We start from the raw sequence: 24,076 nt of genomic DNA, 5'->3' as shown, positions 1-24,076 counted from the left end.
TTACCCATTGGGGCTGCTCCGGGATATTGGGAAGTGAAGCTTCAGCAGGAGCCTCCGGGTTAGGATCATCGAAGACCATTAGAAAGGCCACCAGGAAGGCCATTAGGTCCAGGAGGATCGGATCCTCTGTTTCATATAGGGGGTTGATCCATTCCAAGGCATCACCCGCCAGGTAAGACATAATGAATGCCACCTTAACCCGATCGGTGGGAAAACATAGAGGGTAGAACTTGAAGTGTAGCATGCATTGCTCCACAAATGCACGACTTTGTCTTGGATCCCCATAATAACGTAGCGGATCCGCAGGAACGAGAGCAGATAGATCCATCTGGACGGGTGCGTAATTCGCCTGGAACTCAGCTAAAGGGAAAAAAAAAATTATTTATTTATTTTAATGCATGTATTTGCTGGAAAACTTCTCAGAGAGCGAAGGCCGTGGGGCTCAATGGGAACCATGGCCTGAGCATGCTGTAATGCACACGCCCGAACTGACTGGCGTGTGCATGTTTATGTAGTGATTCCACTGTGCCATGAACCGGAGAGTGCCTGGAGGGGCGTAACTAAGTATCTGCCCGATCCGACCAAGGTCGCACGACGGCATACGACGCCAGTGCACCAGGGAGGAACCGAGCAGAGGAACCAGGGTCTACTCCAGGTCAGACTCCGGACACGGCTGTTGACCCACACCGGGGAATACTGGAACAGGCAGACTAGAGCGCAGGCTGGGTAGGGTCCAGTACAGACTGGGAGACAAATTCGAAACCGCAGACGCGGTGGACAGGGCCGAGCAAAGCGAAAACCGCAGACGCGGCGGACAGAGCCGAGCAAAGCGAAAACCGCAGACGCGGCGGACAGAGCTGAGCAAAGCGAAAACCGCAGACGCGGCGGACAGAGCTGAGCAAAGCGAAAACCGCAGATGCGGCGGACAGAGCTGAGCAAAGCGAAAACCGCAGACGCGGCGGACAGAGCTGAGCAAAGCGAAAACCGCAGACGCGGCGGACAGAGCTGAGCAAAGCGAAAACCGCAGACGCGGCGGACAGAGCTGAGCAAAGCGAAAACCGCAGACGCGGCGGACAGAGCTGAGCAAAGCGAAAACCGCAGACGCGGTGGGAACAGGGCTCTGTTCACACGGAACAGACTAGAAGGGAAAGGCAGAACCAGATACGCACAGAGTACTTGCAGAGAAGTAGCGAGTGGACCACAAACTCACAAACGGAAGTACAGTGACAACGAGCAGGAGTTAGGTATGAGTTCAGACTCTGCAGAAAAAGGAAGGGAACGGACATAGAGGCAAAACAGGTAAAGGATAGGAGAGAGTTCAGACTGGAACTGAGTGTACGGAGGAGACCGACACTGCAGCGGAATACAGGAGCGGGTCTGGGAATACGGCCCCAGAAGGCGGGAGGAACAGGCTAGGAGCGTGTTCAGACAGGACAGACAAGATACAGGAATGGATCTAGGTAATCGGCCCCTAGAAGGCGGGAGGAACAGGCTAGGAGCGTGTTCAGACAGGCCTAGAAATACAGCCTCCAGGATAGGCAGACAAGAGAACACAGACAGGACTCAGTTCAGACACGGGAACTGATACCGCAAGGCAGGAGACAAAGACAGGACTCAGTTCAGACACGGGAACTGATACCGCAAGGCAGGAGACATAGACAGGACTCAGTTCAGACACGGGAACTGATACCGCAAGGCAGGTAACATAGACAGGACCTGGCATGTCAGAGACAAAAGCCAACTGACAGGGCAAGATGCTCAGGCATCAGTTAATTGGGGCAGCTGATTTAAATACCAGGTGATAGACAGCAATAGGCTGAGGACGCACAAGGGGTGTGCCTGCAGCAGGTACAAAAAGCAGGAAGTGATCGGGCGCCGCCCTTAAGCAGCAGACACAGAAGCAAACAGACAGCATGGAGGGAAGCCAGAGAGACACCCTGGACTGGAGATCAAGTACGCGCTCTTGCACAGTGGGAGATGGACCACTATGCAAGGACGCCGCCAGGTATGTTACACACCACTCTTTCTAGGGGCATGAAAACTGTCTTGTTAAGCTACTGTGACCTCTACGTCTAAACCAAGGGGCATTGAAACCGTCTTGTTAAGCTACTGTGACCTCCACCACTCTTCCAAGGGGCATTAAGACAGTCTTGTTAAACCACTCTGAACTCTACACCTCTTCCAAGGGGCATTACAACCATCTTAAGCTAATGTGACCTCAACCACTCTTTCAAGGGGCATTGATATTGTCTTTTTATTTAACTGCGACCTCCACCACTCTTCCAAGCTGCATTAAAACTGTCTTGTTAAGCTACTGTGACCTCCACGTCTCTTCAAAAGGTCATTAAAACCATCTTGTTCAGCTACTGTGACCTCTACCACTCTTCCAAGGGGCATTAAAACCGTCTTGTTAAGCTATTGTGACCCCCACCACTCTTCCAATGGGCATTGATAATGTATTTTTATTCCACTGTGACTTTCACGTCTCTTCCAAGGGGCATTAAAACCGTCTGGTTAAACCACTCTGAACTCCACAGCTCCTCCAAGGGGCATTACAATCGTCTTGTTAAGCTACTGTGACCTCCACCACTCTTCCAAGGGCATTGATATTGTCTTTTTATTTAACTGCGACCTCCACCACTCTTCCAAGGGGCATTAAAACAGTCTTGTTAAGCTACTGTGATGTCCACGTCTCTTCCAAGTGGCATTAAAACCATCCTGTTAAGCTACTGTGATCTCCACGTCTCTTCCAAGGGGTATTAAAACCGTCTTGTTAAGCTACTGTGACCTGCACCATTCTTCCAATGGGCATTGATAATGTCTTTTTATTCCACTGTGACTTTCACCTCTTTTCCAAGGTGTTTTAAAACCGTCTGGTTAAACCACTCTGAAATCCACAGCTCTTCCAAGGGGCATTAAAACCGTCTTGTTAAGCTACTGTTACCTACACCACTCTTACAAGGGGCATTGATGTTGTCTTTTTATTCCACTGCGACCTCCACCACTCTTCCAAGGGGCATTAAAACCGTCTTGTTAAACCACTCTGAACTCCAAAGCTCTTCCAAGGGGCATTAAAACCGTCTTGTTAAGCTACTGCGATCTCCACTACTGTTCCAAGGAACATTAAAACTGTCTAGTTAGGCTACTGTGACCTCCAAGTATCTTCCAAGTGCCATTAAATTTCGTCTTGTTAAGCTACTGTGACCTTCACCAATCTACCAAGGGGCATTAAAACCATCTTGTTAAGCTACTTTGACCTCCACCACTCTAGCAAGGGGCATTAATACCATCTTGTTAAGCTACTGTGACCTCCACCACTCTTCCAAGGGTCATTAATATTGTCTTTTTCTTCCACTGCGACCTCCACCACTCTTTCAAGGAGCATTAAAACTGTCTTGTTAAGCTACTGTGACCTCCACGTCTCTTCCAAGGGGCATTAAAACAGCCTTGGTAGGCATTGCACTCACTATATGCCCTATAACTGTGTAGCCGAACCGCTCCTTTTGGTACAGAAACATATCCTACAAGACATGTGCTGTTGACTGGCCTGATATTGATGTGAATGGTCCCTGTTCCTCCTGTTCTTTCTCCTTTGCCACCACCTCATCCATCATTCATCACCTGAACCTTTGTGTTAACGGGAGTTATAGAACTGGGATAGTAGCAGGAAAACATCCAGCAATCCTCGGAGGAGGTAGGATATGTGCCAAAACGCTGACCACCTCAGGCCTAGCTGCTACTACATACATGCACTTGCAATCCAAGGAACAGAAAGCTAAGGAGATGGATGGCCTCATGATCATGAATAATTTACTCGTTGTGTAGGAGGCCAACCACTGCTGCTGTCTACCTTCTGAACTTTGTGTCGAAGCCTGATTGACCCAGGACTCGCAATCCTCTATGTCTGGAGGACGTGTTGCATCCCAGTGTCCAACTGTGTCCCGGCTTCCACAATATTAACCCAGTGTGAAGGCGTCAGTCAGATGGACCATCCCTGGCCACATTTACTTGTCCACGTGTTTGTGGTTAGACTGTCCTTCAAATGCGGCTGGGGACCGTTTATGGACACCCGGCCGCCCCCAGGCGGCTGGGGACCGTGTGTGGACACCCGGCCGCGGGGCGGCTGGGGACCGAGTATGGACACCCTGCCGCCCCCTGGCGGCTGGGGACCAAGAGTGGACACCGGGCCGCCGGGCGGCTGGGGACTGAGTATGGATACCAGGCCGCCGACGCAGCCATGACGTGGTGGCCAGATTCCGCCTCCACATGACTAAAAGGCCCAATTTCAAGTGCAAGCAAGCAGTATGGTATTGCAGCCTAGGGTTGGGTGGGTGGCAGGCTGCATACTTGCGCTTGCATTGCAAGGAATGGGGGAGGTACAATTGAACACTGCCCTGGGACAAGGACTTGCACGGGGATAGTTGCAAGTCTGCATCTTCTGATGCGGCAAGGATCACTTCTGATGGGCACACTTTTAGGCAGTGACCTGGGTGTCAGAGGTGCTTCCAGGGGTCATCCCCATGAGGTTCCCATGTCTTTTCAGCACTGTATGCAAGTGTCACACAGACATGGGCAGATAAGGTTGTAAAACGTTAAAACGACATTTCCCGGTGAATGCATTTGTCACGGATGACAGCAATACAAAAGTGCAAAAATGCATAAAAAATGCTACTTGTGAACATAGCCCAAGGTGTGGAGGAGTATTTTTGTTTTTGGTTATTTATTTTACCTTATACACAAGTCTATACCCTGGAAAGGAAGTTCATTAACATATTTCACAGGAAAACCGTTTCAGTTTCGTTTTTGAACGTTTTATTGTGAGTCCATAAAAGTGGCTTAATACCTCTGACCACGTTGTTGACAGCAGTGACCTGGGGGTCATAAATGCTTCCTGGGGCGATCCCCATGCTGTCCCCATGTCATGTGAGCACTGTCACTATCCTTTTGGGCATTTTTTAGGCTTTCTACAGACTGCCGGGGGTGCCGCCGCAAAAATGCTCGGGTCTCCCATAGACTAACATTGGGCTCATTGCTCGGGTCGAGCACCCGAGTATCACGGTGAGCTCAGCCCGATCTTCAAGCGCCCGAGCATTTTAGTGCTCGCTCAACACTAATAGCTAACATTACAATACAATATATTGGTAAAAGCAAAGCACATATACCAAATGAGAACAGATACTACACTTGATGTTAGCCAAAAGGGCGAGAAGCGATAACTTGAATTGGTTTTGGCCTATGACTGCACCCTGGCTTCAAGAAGGCACCCATTGTAGGGATAAGGACAAAGACTCCCCTTAGGAAGACATGTTGTTCATCAATAGACACCTTAAAACCCACAACTTTACTGCTTGTTGCAGCTGCAGCCCACGCACACATTTTTAATCTGCATAAGTCTGCCTATTTTCGCACATTATCCCCTCCCCTCTGCTGTCCCACACGCCTCAAGACAAGGGGATGGGGAGAGGATAACTAATTAGTGAATAAACAAGCAGCGGTCCACCTACTTCCTAGTCTGCAGGATCCCTGCAGACTGAAGCTGACTGCAGCAGCACAGCCAGATAAAGGCTAGGAGCCCATTATGACACGTGAAATAATTTTCAATTCTTCCATTCTTGCATTATTCCATTGTTCCATTGTCCCATTCTCTTGTATTATTCCATTGTTCCATTGTCCCATTCTCTTGCATTATTCCATTGTTCCATTCACTCATTACATCTATTGCAAGCAATCTATCTGCTTGGGTGAAAACCAACAGGATGCTCTGATTGACAGACATAAGTAGCACCTTAAAACAACATCTCAGACCAAACTTTTTTATATATTTTTTTTTTCATCCACAGATAGAAAATTAAAGAAGTCAGTGCTCCACCAGAGGGAGCCAGCATTTCACTAAAGAAATCTTAGCGGCCCTCAAATTTTTTTTAAATGCGTGGTACTCAGCAACACCCAACTGATGGGACAGTTGAGTTAAAAGAGTAGCAGCTGATAACAAGGCCACTAACTATGTATATGGTGTGTGTGCAACGGTGTAGCAAAGGACAAATGCATTATTGCAGCTTATCTCAGGAAGGAAGGGATAGATAGATAGATAGATAGATAGATAGATAGATAGATAGATAGATAGATAGATAGATAGATAGATAGATAAATAGATAGATAACATTACAATACAATATATTGGTAAAAGCAAAGCACATATACTAAATGAGAACAGTTACTACACTTGATGTTAGCCAAAAGGCCGAGAAGCGATAACCTGAATTGGTTTTGGCTTATGACTGCACGCTGACTTAAAGAAGGCACCCGTTGTAGGGATAGGGACTAGTGATGAGCGAGCACTAAATTGCTCGGGTACTCATTGCTTGGGTCGAGCAAATTGGAATACTCGGGTGCTCGACCCGAGCAACAAGCCCAATGTAAGTCTATGGGAAACTCGAGCATTTTTCAGGCGGCTTTCCCCGGCGGTCTGCAGAGGGCCTAAAAATTGCCCAAATCGATGGGAACAGTGCTCAAATGACATGGGAACAGCATGGGGAAGACCCCTGGAAGCATTTGTGACTCCCAGGTAACTGCTGTCAACAACGTTGTCAGAGTATTACACCACTTTTACTGACTCACAATAAAACATACAAAAACAAAAACAAAATGGATTTTCCTGGGAAATATATTAAGGAACATCCTTTCCAGGGTAATGACTTGTATATAAGGCAAAATAAATAACAAAAAACAAAAGTTCTTCTCCACACCTTGGGCTATGTTCACACGTAGCGTTTTTGATGCGTTTTTGCACTTTTGCATTGCTTTCAACAAAGACAAATGCATTCACTGGGAAATGTAATTTTAACATTTTACAACATTATCTGGCCATGTGGTGTGTGACACATCAGCAGACACATGAATACAGTGTTGAAAAGACATGGAAACAGCATGGCGAAGACCTCTGGAAGCATTTCTGACTCCCAGGTCACAGCCTAAAAGTGTGCCCACCATAACTGATCCTTGGTGCATGCGAAGATGCCTCCCGCCATGCACCTGTCGTTGCAGATTTGCAACAATCACCGACCACGTCCTTGTCCCAGTGCAGCGTTCAGTTGTCTGTCCTTACCCCATTCCTTGGAATGCAAACGTAAGTATGCAGCCAGCCACCCACCCTCCCACAGGCTGCAATACTATACTGCCAAATTTTTGACTGCTGCTTGCACTTGAAATGTGGACTTTTAGGCTCGTGGAGGCGGAAGCCTTTCATAACCTCATGCCGGCGGCGGACCCGTGTCCATACTCGGTCCCCAGCCGCCACTGTTTCTCCCCGTGTCGTCTCCGCCTTCCACAAGCACGGGTCCCACAACATTACCCGTGCCTTCCCCAGTGCACTTACTGGGAAGAACCGCCTAATCACAAACACGTGGACAGGTGAATGTGGCCAGGGACGGTACGAAGCCAGTCCACAGCTTTTTTTGATGAGAGTTGTATTTAGTTCTGTGAAAGGACTTATTTTAATATAGCTGTGTCTCAGCTTCTAGAAAGAGAAAATGGAAAAAGGAACGGTGCAGATCTAAGTGCAATATTACTCAAAAAAGTAGTAAAAGGTGGGGTAACTGAATACTGCTCACATTGCAGAAGTCTTGAGATTCAGCATTTGATAGTGATATGACTCCTGTGACTTACAGAGTCTTCATTTGGCTTGCAACACACTTTGCCAGGAAAATCAGGCCTCCATATAGGAATATCCTTGCTGAAGTCTTGAAATTCACATAACTATAGAACTTTTGAGGCTTATGGAGTCTTTATTTGGCATGCAGCACGCTTTACCAGAAGAATCAGGCTTCCATATAGGAAGATCCTGTTAAGGCAGTTAATCAAATAGGTGTGATCTGGTTAAAGTATTGCGGCGCTTCCAGATAAGATCCAGTAGGTTTTTTCATCCAGAATTTATTTTTCAAAAGAATATAAAATATAGAATAGCAAGATACAACGTGTTTCTACTCATTGCAGAGTCTTCCTCAGGTATAATTTTATAATCATATATCTAGAACTATAGAATTACACTTCCTTAAATACACCTCTAAACTGAAAAGGTGAAATAGTGACCCGCCTGGTTGCTTAATCACGTTAATTGAACAAGTTTGTGCGAATAATTAATGTGTCAATCTGAATTTGTATCTGCTCTAGTAAAAGCAGTTAAAAAGTACCAACATATTTAAAAATACAAACAAAAAAAAACAAAAAAAGATCATATATATTCTATTCTATCATTTAAACCATCTGGATGTAAACACTGCATGCGATAACTCCAGAAGGATTCTTTTCTATTTAATATTTGAATTCTATTCTGAGTAGAGGCTGGTATATGTTCTACAGGAGTTATTTATACTTCATATTTCCCTCCGTGGGTATGCAATAAATGACATGATAGGCTGTGTGTTAAAAGTCCTATTTTAGCGTTATAGCGATGTCCACTAAGACGGTTTTGAAGTTTTCTAGTAGTACGACCTACATATTGTAGGCCACATTTACAGGTGATAATGTGTATAACATAGTCTGTTTGACAAGAAAGGTGTTGTTTAATTAAAAACTTTTCACCTGTACTGTAAGATATAATCTCCTTACAGCCATGTGTAATATATCTACAGCAGCAGCAGAGTTTCTTTCTACATTTAAACACTCCCACTGTTTTAGCTGTATTAGTTCCTCTTTGTTCAAATTGAATAGGAATATTTTTAAGTCGGCTAGGAGCTATCAGATTCCGAATGATTTTTCCCCTTCGAAAGGTAATCCCCAGATGGTCAGGTAGGGATTCTCTTAGGAGAGGATCTTGTTGCAGAATATGCCAATGTTTGCCAAGTATTTTTCTAATACTAGCATTTTCCTTATTAAAAGCTGTAATAAAATTAAATGTATATTTATTCTCTTGTGAGGAGATATCTATTTCTGGTTTTACCTTATTACTCATAGCCAAGAGGCAATCTTTCTGTGCTTTCTTCCTATTGATTTCATATGCTGCAGAAATTAGTTTTTTCGGGTATTTTTTTATTTTAAACCTGTCTATGAGGATTTTTGCTTGGGTATTATAATCCTCTAATAGTGTATTATTTTTCCTTATACATAGAAATTGGCTATAAAGAATATTTTTTTCCATTTGTGAAATTGTGCAAAGTTGAATTCCAGATATCCATTTGAATCTACTGGCTTAAATAATGTTTTTGTTATTATTGAGTTTTTTTTAAAACTGATTTCTAAATCTAAAAAATTAATTTTGTTTGTACTCATACTACGTGAAAAATTAATACCCCATGTGTTATGATTCAGTTTGTGAACAAGTTGTTCTGCCGTTTTCTGATCACCCTTCCACAAGATGACTAAATCATCAATATACCTACGGTACAAAATTATGTTTTTTATACAAGTAGCTTTTGTCAGAGCTGATAGGGACTCGAATCGCCCCATAAATAAATTTGCAAAACTGGGCTCGACCCGAGTCCCCATCGCGGTACCGAGTCTCTGAATGTATAGCTGGCCCTGAAATTCAAATATATTTCTCTTTAGAATGAATTCAAGACCTAGCACAATGAATTGTATCTGTCCTTGTGGCATATTAGTGTGTGTTTCCAAGTAATATCTGGTTGCCGATATACCCACTTGATGATCTATATTTGAGTATAATGCTGTTACATCGAGAGATATAAACCCATACCCTTTCTTCCCAATAAATATTCTGCAATTCTTCTATTAGTTGGGTAGAATTAGGTAGGTATGATGGAAGTTCTTTCACTAAATTTTGTAGATGGAGATCAATATAATGGAACAAAAAACTGGTAAGCGAATTAATACCTGCTATAATGGGGCATCCTGGTGGATTAATTGGGTCTTCATGCATTTTGGGCAAATGATAAAAAACAGCTTGGGAATATTCTTTATTTGTAAGAAACTGCTTTTCTCTTTTGTCAATAATTCCCTTTTCATAGGCGGTATTTATAATTAGTTGGTATTCTTTAGAAATATCTTTTGAGGGATCTAAATATAATTTATTATAATATTTTGTATCTGACAGTATTCTATATGCTTTTTTAAGATACACCCCTCGATCTTGAATTACTATCCCCAACCCCTTTTTCAGCTTCTCTGATTACGATAGAATTGTTATTTTTTAGAGTTTTTAAAGCACATTTTTCTTTTTGTGAAATATTAGATCTTACTCTCAGATTTTTTGCTGGAGGATATTTTTTATTTCGCAACTGTTTTTTCTTATTATTTATTTTATGAAATTCACCCCCTACTAGTGAAAGGAAAGTCTCAATATAACTTCCTCTATGATGGATTGGGTTAAAATTGGATCTACTTTTAACCATAAGATGTATATTTCCATCATATTTTTTTTCCAACTTAGAATCATTTAGAGAATTTTGAGATATTTTTGTTAGTTTAGAATTTTTTTCTTTTATGTTTTTCTTAATCGCAAAATGTCTATGTAGAGTAAGACTTCTTATAAATTTGTTAAGATCAATGTATAGATCAAAATTATTTGCTTGCTGATCCGGACAGAAATTCAGTCCTTTTTCAAGAAGGGTTTTTTCATTTTCATTTAATTTGTATTCCGATAAGTTGAAGATTTTTATTTTTTCATTCTTAACTCTTCTATCGGATTTTGGGAGGAGGGATTTATTAGTAAATTTTTTAAAAAATTTCCTGCCTGCCCTTGCACCTCTGGACCTCCTTTTCTTTTTTTGTTGTTGTTTTGGGGTGTAATTGACGGAAAAAATTGGTTATCTGCTGTTGTGAGGAGGGTAGCATGATAGGGGCTACAGAGGTGAAACTGATTAGGGGAGTAGTGTCTCTAGTAGTGGTGGAGGTTGGAGAGGTCTGATCTCTAAAAAAGAAATGTGAGAAGCTGTAGAGGAGGGGGAAGGTGTGGGGGCTTGGATCTCAGTTACAAAGGATTGAGAAATATCTTCAACGATATGTGTTGTTATATTTGCCAGATCTGAATTGTCAAAAGAAACTTAACATTCAATAATATCTTGATTATGACTAGAGATGAGCGTTGTTCGACTCGAACTGTTCGCCAATCTCAAATTCGAGCTGTTTTGGGCGGTGTTTGAGCGGTTCGGCGAACACGAACGATTTGAAAAAAATTCGGCTGTTCGAGGTTATGTTCGATAACTGTTCATGCACCAAAATCATAACTGGATTTTTTCTCATTAATGATGAAAATTAATGTTAATACACAGTTTGAGTGTACAGCGGGGCGGGGGGAGGGGCAGGGGATGGATCTCTGCAGGAATAATGAAGATCTCCATTTTTTTTTTCTCTTTCAGGCATTTACAGTGGGGAGGTGCAATCTGTCAGAATATCAGCAGCGCACACACGGAGCGAAGTGCTTTTTTTCACACAAGCAAGGGCATGTGTCATTGGCAGTGTATGTCACAAGTCCTTGCCCTATAAGACCCAGCCATTTTCCCCTTCGCCACCATTTTCTCACTGCTGCATCTGCGTGTTAGACGGCACCGCTGTTGCTGTGTGCGCTATACCTTGTTAATTTCAAGCCAATTTTCGCACAAATCTACAGATAGCTTGAGAGTAGGGAATAGTTGTGATTGCAGTCCTTTTAAGGACTAGGTTACAGCATTTCCTACGACTTTTATCAGGCAGGTCTGTGTTCTTAAATAGATAGGTTGTGGGAGTAAAGACTAATTGTAATTGCAGTCCTTTTCAGGACTAAGTTACATCAGTTCCTATCAGTTTTTGCCAGGCAGGTCTGTGCCAGTGCTGTGCAAGTTTTTTCACAGCATTTGGCTAAATCTAGCAAAGCTAATCCTTTTTGGCCTATTGCAGAGTGTGTTAGTCAGTGGAGTAGCCTATCTGTGTTGCAAGCTACACCACCTGTGTATAGAATACCAATTTTTTTACTGCACCTAGTGAAGTAAAACCTTTTGGGCATAGCATCATTCTATTAGTCCATGTATACTGACCTCCATAAGGTTGCAAATTGAATATAATTTTTTTCTGCATCTAGCTCTGAAAAAATATTTGGGCTTCTAGCAGTGTGTGGGACTTGTTATATTAGTCCATCTATACTGACCTCCATCAGGTTGTAAACTGAATATAATTTTTTTCTGCATCTACCTCTGAAAAAATATTTGGGCTTCTAGCAGTTTGTGGGACTTGTTCTATTAGTCCATCTATACTGACCTCCATCAGGTTGCAAACTGAATATAATTTTTTTCTGCATCTACCTCTGAAAAAATATTTGGGCTTCTAGCTGTGTGTGGGACTTGTTCTATTAGTCCATCTATACTGACCTCCATCAGGTTGCAAATTGAATATAATATTTTTCTGCATCTAGCTCGGAAAAAATATTTGGGCTTCTAGCAGTGTGTGGGACTTGTTCTATTAGTCCATCTATACTGACCTCCATCAGGTTGCAAACTGAATATAATGTTTTTCTGCAACTACCTCTGAAAAAATATTTGGGCTTCTAGCTGTGTGTGGGACTTGTTCTATTAGTCCATCTATACTGACCTCCATCAGGTTGCAAACTGAATATAATTTTTTTCTGCATCTAGCTCTGAAAAAATATTTGGCCTTCTAGCAGTGTGTGGAACTTGTTCTATTAGTCCATCTATACTGACCTCCATCAGGTTGCAAATTAAATATAATATTTTTCTGCATCTAGCTCTGAAAAAATATTTGGCCTTCTAGCAGTGTGTGGGACTTGTTCTATTAGTCCATCTATACTGACCTCCATCAGGTTGCAAACTGAATATAATTTTTTTCTGCATCTACCTCTGAAAAAATATTTGGGCTTCTAGCAGTGTGTGGGACTTGTTCTATTAGTCCATCTATACTGACCTCCATCAGGTTGCAAACTGAATATAATTTTTTCTGCATCTAGCTCTGAAAAAATATTTGGCCTTCTAGCACTGTGTGGGACTTGTTCTATTAGTCCATTTATACTGACCTCCATCAGGTTGCAAATTGAATATAATATTTTTCTGCATCTAGCTCTGAAAAAATATTTGGCCTTCTAGCACTGTGTGGGACTTGTTCTATTAGTCCATCTATACTGACCTCCATCAGGTTGCAAATTGAATATAATTTTTTTCTGCATCTACCTCTGAAAAAATATTTGGCCTTCTAGCAGTGTGTGGGACTTGTTCTATTAGTCCATCTATACTGACCTCCATCAGGTTGCAAACTGAATATAATTTTTTTCTGCATCTACCTCTGAAAAAATATTTGGGCTTCTAGCTGTGTGTGGGATTTGTTCTATTAGTCCATCTATACTGACCTCCATCAGGTTGCAAATTGAATATAATTTTTTTCTACTTCTAACCCAGACAATAGTTTTGGCCTAATACCACAGTTTGGCCACTCAGTTCTGCTTGGTTCCCATCCATTGTTTTTTTGTGCAAACAACTCCAGAGTTGTGAATTAGTTAACCACCAAAATGAGTGGAAAAAGGCCTGCTGCTGGTGGAAAGAGGAATAGGCATGTTGGGAAGGGGAAAAAAGGTTGTGTCCATGGAGTAGGTGTTAAAGCAACAGTAACATCTGCAGAAGAAAGACCATCTTCCAGCAAAACTAAAATGTCTACTTCTTTTAGCGGACAATGTGATAAGATCCCTTTCTTACCGCCACGCCAATCGCTACAAATTCCAGATGAGGCACAAAAACAGCAGGTGCTTCAACGGATATGAAGTGCTCCTTTAAGTGGGCTCTCCTCCACATCAACTTCAACATCACAAATTCTCCAGTCCTCAGAGGTGTCACCCCAATCGCACTTGCTTCCTCACAGCTCCCAAATCTCCAGCTGCCCGTCTGAGTATGAGGTAGAACAGATGGTTGAGTCTGCAGAGCTGTTTACTCATACTATAGCCTGGGAATCAGAGGTCGGCTCCAGCGCTTCTGTGAATCCAGATGAGGAAATGATCTGCACTGATGCCCAGAATCTTTATGAGTCGGATCCAGGACCAGACGCAGAAGGTTCTGACCATAATGTAGACCCTCATTCCCAAACTGTAATTCCTGTTGGTGGAGACAATGAGGAAGACGATGATGAGACTCAAATACCTGATTGGAGCGACAACTTTAGTTTTTTGTCAGGGCAGGAACAGGTTGGCTCTGAGGACGACGGGTGTGATAACACACAGGGTGATGATGATGAGGTTGGAGATCCCACTTACTGTCAACCCACAGTCAGCCAAGAGATGAGGTCAGCAGAGGAGGTGGAGGAGGATGCTAGTGACGACGAGGTCAGGTTGCGCCTTCCTGGACAGAGACGTAGTACTGGAAGCACGTCAACAACTGCATCCTCAAACACAACTCTGCCTCTCACCACAAGTCGTAGTGGCTCTTCAGGTCGCATGGGTGCTAAGCCTTGCATAGCCTGGGCATTTTTTCAGATCGATAAAGATGACCCAACTCGTGTTATCTGTAACATTTGTCAACAAAAGCTAAGTAGAGGCCAAAAAATACATAGTTTGAGTACTTCATGCATGAACCGGCACATGGACATGAAGCATAAGTTGCAGTGGGAAGCTCACTGTGCTACAATGCGGCCTAGCTGGCCGGGCCAACCACCATCTGCCCCATCTTGTGCATCTGCGGCCTCTTCATCCTCTGTGACTGGGGGGACAGCAGTCACACCTGTTTTGGGACGCAGACCTGCCACCTCTTTACCCGCAACAGCCAGCGTGATTGGCAGGTCATCATTTTCTTTGGAGGTGGTAACACCAGCTGGTGTTGAGCGCTGTCTGACATCGATAGCACCACCTTTGGATCAAGGCAACCTAACATGTCCGCCTGCATCTTCCTCACAGACCGGCAGTTTGCCGGGGACACCCTTATCAACCCCGTCTAAGCACAACAGCCAGCCCTCAGTCCCTGAGATGTGGACAAGTAAAAGACCATTTCCTCCTAGCCATAAGAAAGCTAAGAGGTTGAATTTCACCATCTGCAAGCTCTTGGCTACAGAAATGCTGCCTTTCCGCCTGGTGGACACAGAGGATTTTCGAGACCTTATGTCCGTCGCAGTGCCCCAGTACCAGATGCCCAGTCAGCACTACTTCTCAAAGAAAGGTGTGCCTGCGCTCCACCAGCATGTCGCACACAACATCACCGCTTCTTTGAGAAACTCTGTATGTGACAGGGTGCATTTCACCACAGACACTTGGACGAGTAGGCATGGACAGGGGCGTTACATGTCGCTGACTGGGCACTGGGTAACTATGGTGACAGCAGGACAAGGGGCTGCTGTCCAAGTCTTGCCGTCCCCACGAGTTGTGCGTCAATTCTCTTTATGTCAAAGTTCCTCCACTGATTCTGCCTCCTCAACCTCCTCTCAGTCCTCCACCTGCACCCAAAGCCTGTCTGGTCATGCCACAAGCTTTGTAACTGCGCAGAAGGGATCCTGCACACCTCCTTACTATGCTGGCAGTAGGGCTCAACGTCATCAGGCGGTTTTTACTTTGAAATGTCTGGGAAATGTGAGTCACACAGCTGAGGAGTTGTGGTCAGCTCTGGAGAACCAATTTCATGAATGGTTGTCTCCACTGGACCTGAAACCAGGGAAGGCCGTGTGCGACAATACTGCAAACCTGGGTGCGGCCCTTCGCCGGGGCAATGTCACACACGTGCCTTGTATGGCTCACGTGTTGAACCTGGTTGTCCAGCAATTTTTAGCCCACTATCCCGGACTAGATGGCCTTCTGCAGAGGGCACGGTCACTGTGTGCTCACTTCCGCCGTTCGCATCCCGCAGCTCAGCGACTTACATCTCTACAGAAGTCGTTGGGCATTCCACTTCACCAGCTAAAATGCGATGTGCCTACCCGGTGGAATTCAACTCTGCACATGTTGCAGCGACTGTGGCAGCACCGACAAGCCCTGGTGCAATACGTTCTGACGTATAGCCTGGGCCAACGGGATCCAGAGGTGGGGCAAATCACGCTGGAGGAGTGGTCTCAGATCAGGGACCTATGCACCTTTCTGCACAGTTTTGAAATGGCGACGAAGATGTTTAATGCTGACGATGCCATTATCAGCATGACTATTCCGGTGATTTACATGCTGGAGCACATGTTAAACAGAATTCGGAGTCAGGGTGTGGCACAAGAGGAGGTAGAGGAAGTAGAGGAGGAGGAGTTGTATGCGGAAGGGCTAACATCTGCAAGGTCCAGACGGTCGGCAGCACCAAGGCGGCAGGCATGTGAGGGTGGGGGAGATGGTTTTACCAGGGTGCATGGTAGCAGCCAAACTAGTGAGGAAGGTGCAGGAGCCCAGGAAGAAGTGGAGGACGAACTGATGGAAGACTCATCAGATGAGAGAGACCTTGATCACATTTCTGTTGTGCGAGGTTGGGGGGAGAGGACAGAGGAAGGAAGCATGATTGTTACCTCGCCACCAACACAACAGGGACTTGGTGCTCCTGGATGCGCAAGACACATGAGTGACTTCTTGCTGCACTACCTGCAACATGACCCTCGAATTGGGAGAATTAGAAATAATCCTGACTACTGGGTTGCCACACTGTTAGATCCCCAGTACAAAAGTAAATTTACAGAAATAATTCCTGCCATAGAAAGGGATGCACGCATGCAGGAGTATTAGCAGAGACTGTTGCAGAATCTTACATGTGCTTTTCCACAAAACACCAGTGGTGCACGTAGTGAATCTCACAGTTCCAACTTGCCAACCGTGGGACCGTCGAGTGTTCAGCACTCAAACCGTAACAGAAACACAGTATCTGCTGGTAACATCAATTTTGCAGAATCATTTCACCACTTTTTTAGCTCATCCTTTGCAAGGCCACAGGAGACAAGAAGTCTGACACATAGTCAACGCCTAGAGACGATGGTACAGGAGTATCTCCAAGTAAACATTGAAGCCATGACTGTGTCACTGGACCCTTGCTCTTTTTGGGCTTACAATCTAGATAAATGGCCAGAGCTCGCCACTTACGCCTTGGAGATCTTGTCATGCCCCGCAGCCAGCGCTCTGTCTGAACGTGTGTTCAGCGCTGCTGGTGGTGTGCTGACAGATAAGCGCACAAGGCTCTCCACTGATAATGTAGACAGACTCACGTTCATAAAGATGAACAAATCATGGATCCGAAACGACTTTTCTACCCCTGTGTCATCTTGGGGACAGTAAAAGCTTGATGATTGGTTAAAATCACCTCACCAACCGTTTTAAGCTTGCAAATTACTAATCATGTTTATCTGTATCTTGGCTGGAAAATAATTTGGGCTTTGTAGCAGTGTGCAGTGCTGATTCTATTAGGCCATCTATACTAAGCTCCACCAGATTTAAAATTACTAATCATGTTTATCTGTATCTTGGCTGGAAAATAATTTGGGCTTTGTAGCAGTGTGCAGTACTGATTCTATTAGGCCATCTATACTAAGCTCCACCAGATTTAAAATTAATAATAATTTTTAGCTGAATCTAGCCCGGAAAATAATTTTGGGGCTCCGAGATGCGCAAGACACATAAGTGCCTTCTTGCTGCACTACCTGCAACATGACCCTCAGATTGTCAGAATTCGAAGTAATCCTGACTACTAGGTTGCCACACTCTCAGATCCCCCACACTCTTCTATCAACCTTTTCATTTTAATAAAGACCAAAAAAATGGTCATTTTTGAAATTATAAGCATTAGCAGGTTATTAGAAACTGAAATCAAACAGTTTTCAACTCAAAACTTTATTCTAGGTGATGTTACATTTGCACATAGGACCCCTTGTTCGAAAGGAGCTTCTGAACTCTCTCGTCCATTGAATTTGTCAGGTTTTGGATGGTTTCTACTTCAATTGTTTTGCATGAGGACAGAATACCCTCCCAGAGCTGTTGCTTAGATGTGAACTGCCTCCCGCCATCATAGACACTCCTTTTGATGATGCTCCAGAGGTTCTGAATGGGGTAGAGGTCAGGGGAGCATGGGGGTCACACCATAAGTTTGTCCCCTTTTATGCCCATATCAGCCAGAGATGCAGATGTGTTATGTGCAGCATGAGACGGTGCATTATCATGCATGAAAATGATCTTGCTGTGGAATACACGGTTCTTCTTCTTGAACCATGGCAGGAAGTGCTGTTTGAGAAACTCCACATACATTATGGAGTTCATCTTTACCCCTTCAGGGATCCTAAAGGGGCTGACAATCTCTCTCCCCATGATTCCAGCCCAAAACATTACTCCACCTCCTCCTTGTTGGCGCTGTAGCCGTGTTTGCGTGGGGTGTCCATCAACCAGCCATCCTCCACTCCATCCATCTGGACCATCGAGCATTGCACGGCACTCATCTGTGAAAAAAACAGTTTTGAAATCAGTCTTCATGTAATGTTTGGCCCACTGGAGCCGTTTCTGCTTGTGTGCAGTGGATAGAGGAGGTTGACAGGATGGCGTACGCACAGCTGCAAACCTCTGAAGGACCCTGCATCTTGTTGTTCGGGGGACGTTGGAGGCACCAGCAGCTTCAAAAACTTGTCTGCTGCTATGACAAGGCTTTTTTGCCGCTGCTCTTTTAACCTGACGTAATTGCCTGTAGGAAAGAGTCCTCAATTTGCCCTTATCAGCATGCACACGTGTGTACTGTGAATCAGCTACATACTTCTTGATTGCCAAGACACTTCATCCTGATCATCGCACAATGTTGATTGTAGTCATGCCTTGACCTAAACACTCCACAATTTGTTGCTTCTCAGCAGCCGACACATCCTTTTTCTTTCCCATTTTGGCAGAAAATGTAGGCTGCTTAATAATGTGGGACAGCCTTCTTAAGTAGTCTTGCCGTTCATTGGACACACCTGCCAAACTAATTAGCACAGGTGTCTGCAATTGCTTACAGTGATATAAAGAGCCCTGACACACATCACCATCAATGAGTTTAACTGACAAACAAACAAATTCTTCCCTTATCACTCCTAAACACTTTTTGCATAATAATTTGGAACACAGTGTACATGTGCTTTTGCACAAAACACCAGTGGTTCACGTAGTTAATCTTACAGTTCTAACTTGCCAACCGTGGTCTGTATGGAGTTGTTCAATAAAGGGCCCAAAATTAAGATAACATAGATGGGAGAGGTCTCTATGAATAGGAATTCCTAAGAATTTGATACCCTGTGAGGGCCAGGCAAAGGGAAAGTTGGACTGGATGGAATCCTGTATGGATTTGGGGAGGGAGACATCGATGGCCTCAGACTTCGCTGTATTGATTTTAAAATTTGACCATGTAACAAAGTGATCTATTTCAGCCATAACAGCCTGCTGATGAATATATGTGATTGACATCATCAGCAAATGCAGAGCACTTGTACTCGGTGCCTCCCACCTCAATCCACCTAATATTGGGGTTATGGCGAATTGATGAGAGCAGGTGCTCCGTCACTAGGATGTATAAGAGAGGGGACAGAGGACATCCCTGCCTTGTCCCATTGGTGATTATGAAAGGTGATGAAAATGTTCTGACGCGCCCCCTGGGCCTTGGAACATCCGGAGTCGGACCCTTTTTGGTGGATGCTGGTGGTTGTAGTCTCCGTGGCGGCGACCCGGTTCCGTGGCTCAGGGCGGTCAAACCAGTGGCGGAACTATTTATGTGGTTTTGATGTTTAAATGTCCGACTACACCACCCGTGGATTGCGGTCAGAGTGAACCGCCGCTGCAGGGCAGACCGCTGAGGCTGGTGTTGTGGGTGCAGCAGAGCGTAGCATAACTCCCCACGGGAGGAGTATAGCCTCAGGGCAGTGTATGCGGAGGATGGGGGTGATGGTGCAGGGCAGCAGCAGTAACGACACGGAGTCAGTGATGCAGTCCAGGGCCTTTACTCACAGTTCTTATTATCCAGACCACTTCTGCAGGTAACGGCTGCCCACGTCATACTGTGCTCACCAGGTGAGGGGCTCAGACAACTCCCAGATAACTTTGGAGCGCTTCACAGGACCCCCTTTGTGTGTCCTTTGTCTGGCCTTTCTTACCAACCCTTCTGTCCGGCTGCCTCGGGCCTCCTCTTGGTAAACTTGGCGCCAGTTTCCCTGACCCTATGTGCTGCCCTCCTAGCGGGTGTAGCGAGGGACTGAGCCACATAAAATGTCACAGCCTCCGGTTTCTAGCTGAGGGTCGTTTCCCGCCTCCACTAGTTTCGGGGACCGGTCTCCTCCTTTGGCCTGACCCCTCCACGCAGGTGTATTCGGGCGTGCGGTGGCGACTCGCCCGTCCGCACCCCTGGGATCCCTTCGTTCCTCATTCCTGGAGCCTTCTCCGCTCCTCCTCCTTCCTTCTCCGTATTCCAGGCCTGGGCCTCTGTTACTAGGCCCGCCTCTGGAGCAGAGCTCATGCAAAGCCCCTGCTCCCTGTCACTTCTGCTCAGACTTCTCTGCACTGAACTAAGATGGTGCCCACCTTTTATACTCCCTTCTCAATGCACCCAGGAACTGCTTCCTCCCTGCTCCTGCACTACAGGGTTCCCCTTCCTCAGTGTTCCCTCCCCCCACTCCAGCCAGGGACAGGGACTGTCGTGCCCATCTCAGGGGCATATTGGTCGCCCTGCCCCACGGCAATGTGGTGTAATGCATGCAGGTGTCGGCGTCCTGATCCACACTCCATCCTTACCCGAGAGTGAGATATCACACCTCTGGGTGAGGTGCAATACCTCTGCAGCAACCAAGCCCTCGGGGTGCTACAGTTCCATTTATCTTCAGCCTAGGTGAAGCATTGCGATACAGGGCCGTGATTTTGGCTATAAAAGGGTCCCCTAGACCCCTACCCCAAGCTTTTTAAGAGAATAATATATGGCGTGCCAGGAGACTCTATGGAATGCTTTCTCAGCATCCAACGAGAGTATCTAATTACAAATTTTTAATTGCATCTAGCCCAGGAAATACTTTGTGCCTAGTAGCAGTGTCTGCTAGTCAGCGGATTATCCCAGCTGTTAAGCAAGCTACACCACCTGTAGTTTGGACACTTAATTTTTTCAAAGGAAATGCTTCGGGACCACGGGATACTCAGTGAAGAGCATCAGGAGGCACCCCAAGGCATAGGGGCTGGGACTGGCGGTAGGACGCCTTGCGGTGGACAGCCGAGCTCGATCCTTATAAAAGCTTTTTAACTGCAGCAGCTTTAGTGGACGCTACTGGAGCTGGAATTACGAGGCTGCTGGCATGAGACTTGCCCTTCAATAGATCCTTGTAAAAGGATTTAAAGTGTATTCATTCAAATTAGAGAGACAATTTAAATTAAAAAGCTTAGAGCTGCCTCCACCACAGGGGGGCTCGCTCGACCCACGAGCGGACAGGCACCAGTATTGGGAGAGGGAGGCTGGCCGTCAGGGTCCACCGCGGCTCTGGCACAAACCCGGCGACACGGAGGTGGCACGGGCAGGAACGGACTGGCCGTGTCGGCTTCTCACTTTTTGGATTTTAGAAGGGCATGACATGCCTATATCTGTGTCTCCCCCTCCTTTCACTCCTCCACCTATTTTCTTTTCGCATGACTATATGTACTTGTCACTTTTCCATGTGTTAGTTATGTCTTCTGAGCAGTTTGTCAGCTTTTGGACACCTTTGAAGGTGTTTTCTATGTGTTTCTATGTGTTTTTGTTTGCCTGCCATTGGTTTTAACGGTGTTCGAAGGTGTTCGACGAACAGTTCGACGAACAGTTCGGCAAACACAAGGGTGTTCGATGAACCGAACCGAACTCGAACACTACGGGGGTGGCTCAACACTAATTATGACTATTTTCTAACACACAAGAATTGGTCTGTGCTTTAGCTTTTTTGGTCGCTATATTTGTGGGTATTTTAAAGGGTGAAAGACTGGAATTTGATATTGAAGGATTATGCATTTCTGCATTGACTTCTATCTGAATTGGTGAAAAATCAGTGCTGGAAATAGTATTGCTGGGGATTATTATCTCTGTATGTAAAGAATCTTTTCCACTGCTGGGTGTCGACTGACAGGGTGGTTGTTTATTATTCAAGGATCCTACATTGCTTCCCCTAGAGGTCTTATTCTGAATAGGGATTGACGGATTTTACCGAGGATTATTTGAGATATGCATATTCTTCGCAAGTTTAGAATTATAAAAAGTACAAACTGTATCTATTGTTTCTCTCTGTTTTTTTTTTAGATATTGTGTTCATTAGTATTACCATCTTTAGAGTTTCTTTTGTATAACTGTTTTTCTTTAATAATTTTAGATAGATAAATGTTTCCAATTGGATTCTGTTTTGAATTTACTTCCTGATTTTTTTAGGGTAGTTAAGAATCTTATTGTTAGGGTACATGTTCTCTCCTAAGTTTTTTAGTTATATATTCCATTAGATTATTCTCAAATCTCTGTAAATTCCCATTTGTATCAGAATTCACTATATTAAAATAAGAAGAGTGATTAAATTCATTCAGTTCAATCAGTAATTTCTCACAGTTTTCTGCTGCATTTTGAGCAAGTATTTTCCTTTTCTGTATCAATAAAGACAATCAATTCTAAGAACAATTATCTATAATCTTTCTCCAGTTCTCTGAAAAATCTAGATCTTCAGGGAATGAACTGTCAAAATGAATCTCCAAACCTTTAGGGATAATATTCTTGTCTAAACATATATTTAAAAATTCCGCATCAAGCTGATGTCTAATTTCCAATTTCATGGCTTTTTCAAAATTAAAAAACAAAGTGTTGATCTTCTTTTAGTATCTATGTTCCAGGAGCATACCCTGGGAGCTTAGGAGTGGTTTAACCCATTCTTGGGGAGGATCTGGCAGCGATCTAATATGGAACATTTCAAAAACAGATCATCAAGGAGAAATAAGTCACTTTCAAAAATTATACAGACTGATAAATTTTAATGTTCAGTGGGATTTACATCTAATGAAACTGATCTAGATACAAAAAAGAAGATCAACACTTTGTTTTTTAATTTTGAAAAAGCCATGAAATTGGAAATTAGACATCAGCTTGATGCGAAATTTTTAAATATATGTTTAGACAAGAATATTATCCCTAAACGTTTGGAGATTCATTTTGACAGTTCATTCCCTGAAGATCTAGATTTTTCAGAGAACTGGAGAAAGATTATAGATAATTGTTCTTAGAATTTAATGTCTTTATTGATACAGAAAAGGAAAATACTTGCTCAAAAATACTGTCAGAAACAAAATATTATAATAAATTATATATAGATCCCTCAAAAGATATTTCTAAAAAATACCATCTAATTATAAATACAGCCTATGAAAAGGGAATTATTGACAAAAGAGAAAAGCAGTTTCTTACAAAATAAAGAATTTTCCCAAGCATTTTTGTATCATTTGCCCAAAATGCATAAAGACCCAATTAATCCACCAGGATGCCCCATTATAGCAGGTATTAATTCGCTTACCAGTTTTTTGTCCCATTATATTGATCTCCATCTACAAAATTTAGTGAAAGAACGTCCATCATACCTACCCAACTAATAGAAGAATTACAGAATATATATTGGGAAGAAGGATATTGGTTTATATTTCTCGATGTAACAGCACTATACTCAAATATAGATCATCAACTGGGTATATCGGCAACCAGATATGACTTGGAAACACACACTAATATGCCACAAGGACAGATACAATTCATTGTGCTAGGTCTTGAATTCATTATGAAGAGAAATATATTTGAATTTCAGGGCCAGCTATACATTCAGAGACTCGGTACCGCGATGGGGACTCGGGTCGAGCCCAGTTTTGCAAATTTATTTATGGGGCGATTCGAGTCCCTATCAGCTCTGACAAAAGCTACTTATATAAAAAACATCATTTTGTACCATAGGTATATTGATGATTTAGTCATCTTGTAGAAGGGTGATCAGAAAACGGCAGAACAACTTGTTCACGAACTGAATCATAACACATGGGGTATTAATTTTTCATGTAGTATGAGTACAAACAAAATTAATTTTTTAGATTTAGAAATCAGTTTTAAAAAAAACTCAATAATACCAAAAACATTTTTAAGCCAGTAGATTCAAATGGATATCTGGAATTCAACAGTGCACATTTTCACAAATGGAAAAAAAATATTCCTTATAGCCAATTTCTACGTATAAG

General features: G+C 43.8%; 2 pseudogenes; both read right to left on the bottom strand.

Moving 5' to 3' along the window:
- Positions 1–5,071: 5,071 nt before the first annotated feature.
- On the bottom strand, positions 5,072–5,214 carry LOC141160412 (U2 spliceosomal RNA; annotated as a pseudogene).
- Positions 5,215–6,147: 933 nt separating this feature from the next.
- LOC141160320 (U2 spliceosomal RNA) lies at positions 6,148–6,253 on the bottom strand (annotated as a pseudogene).
- Positions 6,254–24,076: the final 17,823 nt, after the last annotated feature.

Source organism: Phyllobates terribilis, unplaced genomic scaffold (assembly GCF_046119375.1).
Source record: "Phyllobates terribilis strain yellow unplaced genomic scaffold, ASM4611937v1 Scaffold_8__6_contigs__length_399053987, whole genome shotgun sequence".
Classification (NCBI taxonomy): domain Eukaryota; kingdom Metazoa; phylum Chordata; class Amphibia; order Anura; family Dendrobatidae; genus Phyllobates; species Phyllobates terribilis.
The sequence above is the reverse complement of the archived record's forward strand: the minus strand, read 5'-3'. Positions and strand labels throughout refer to the sequence as shown.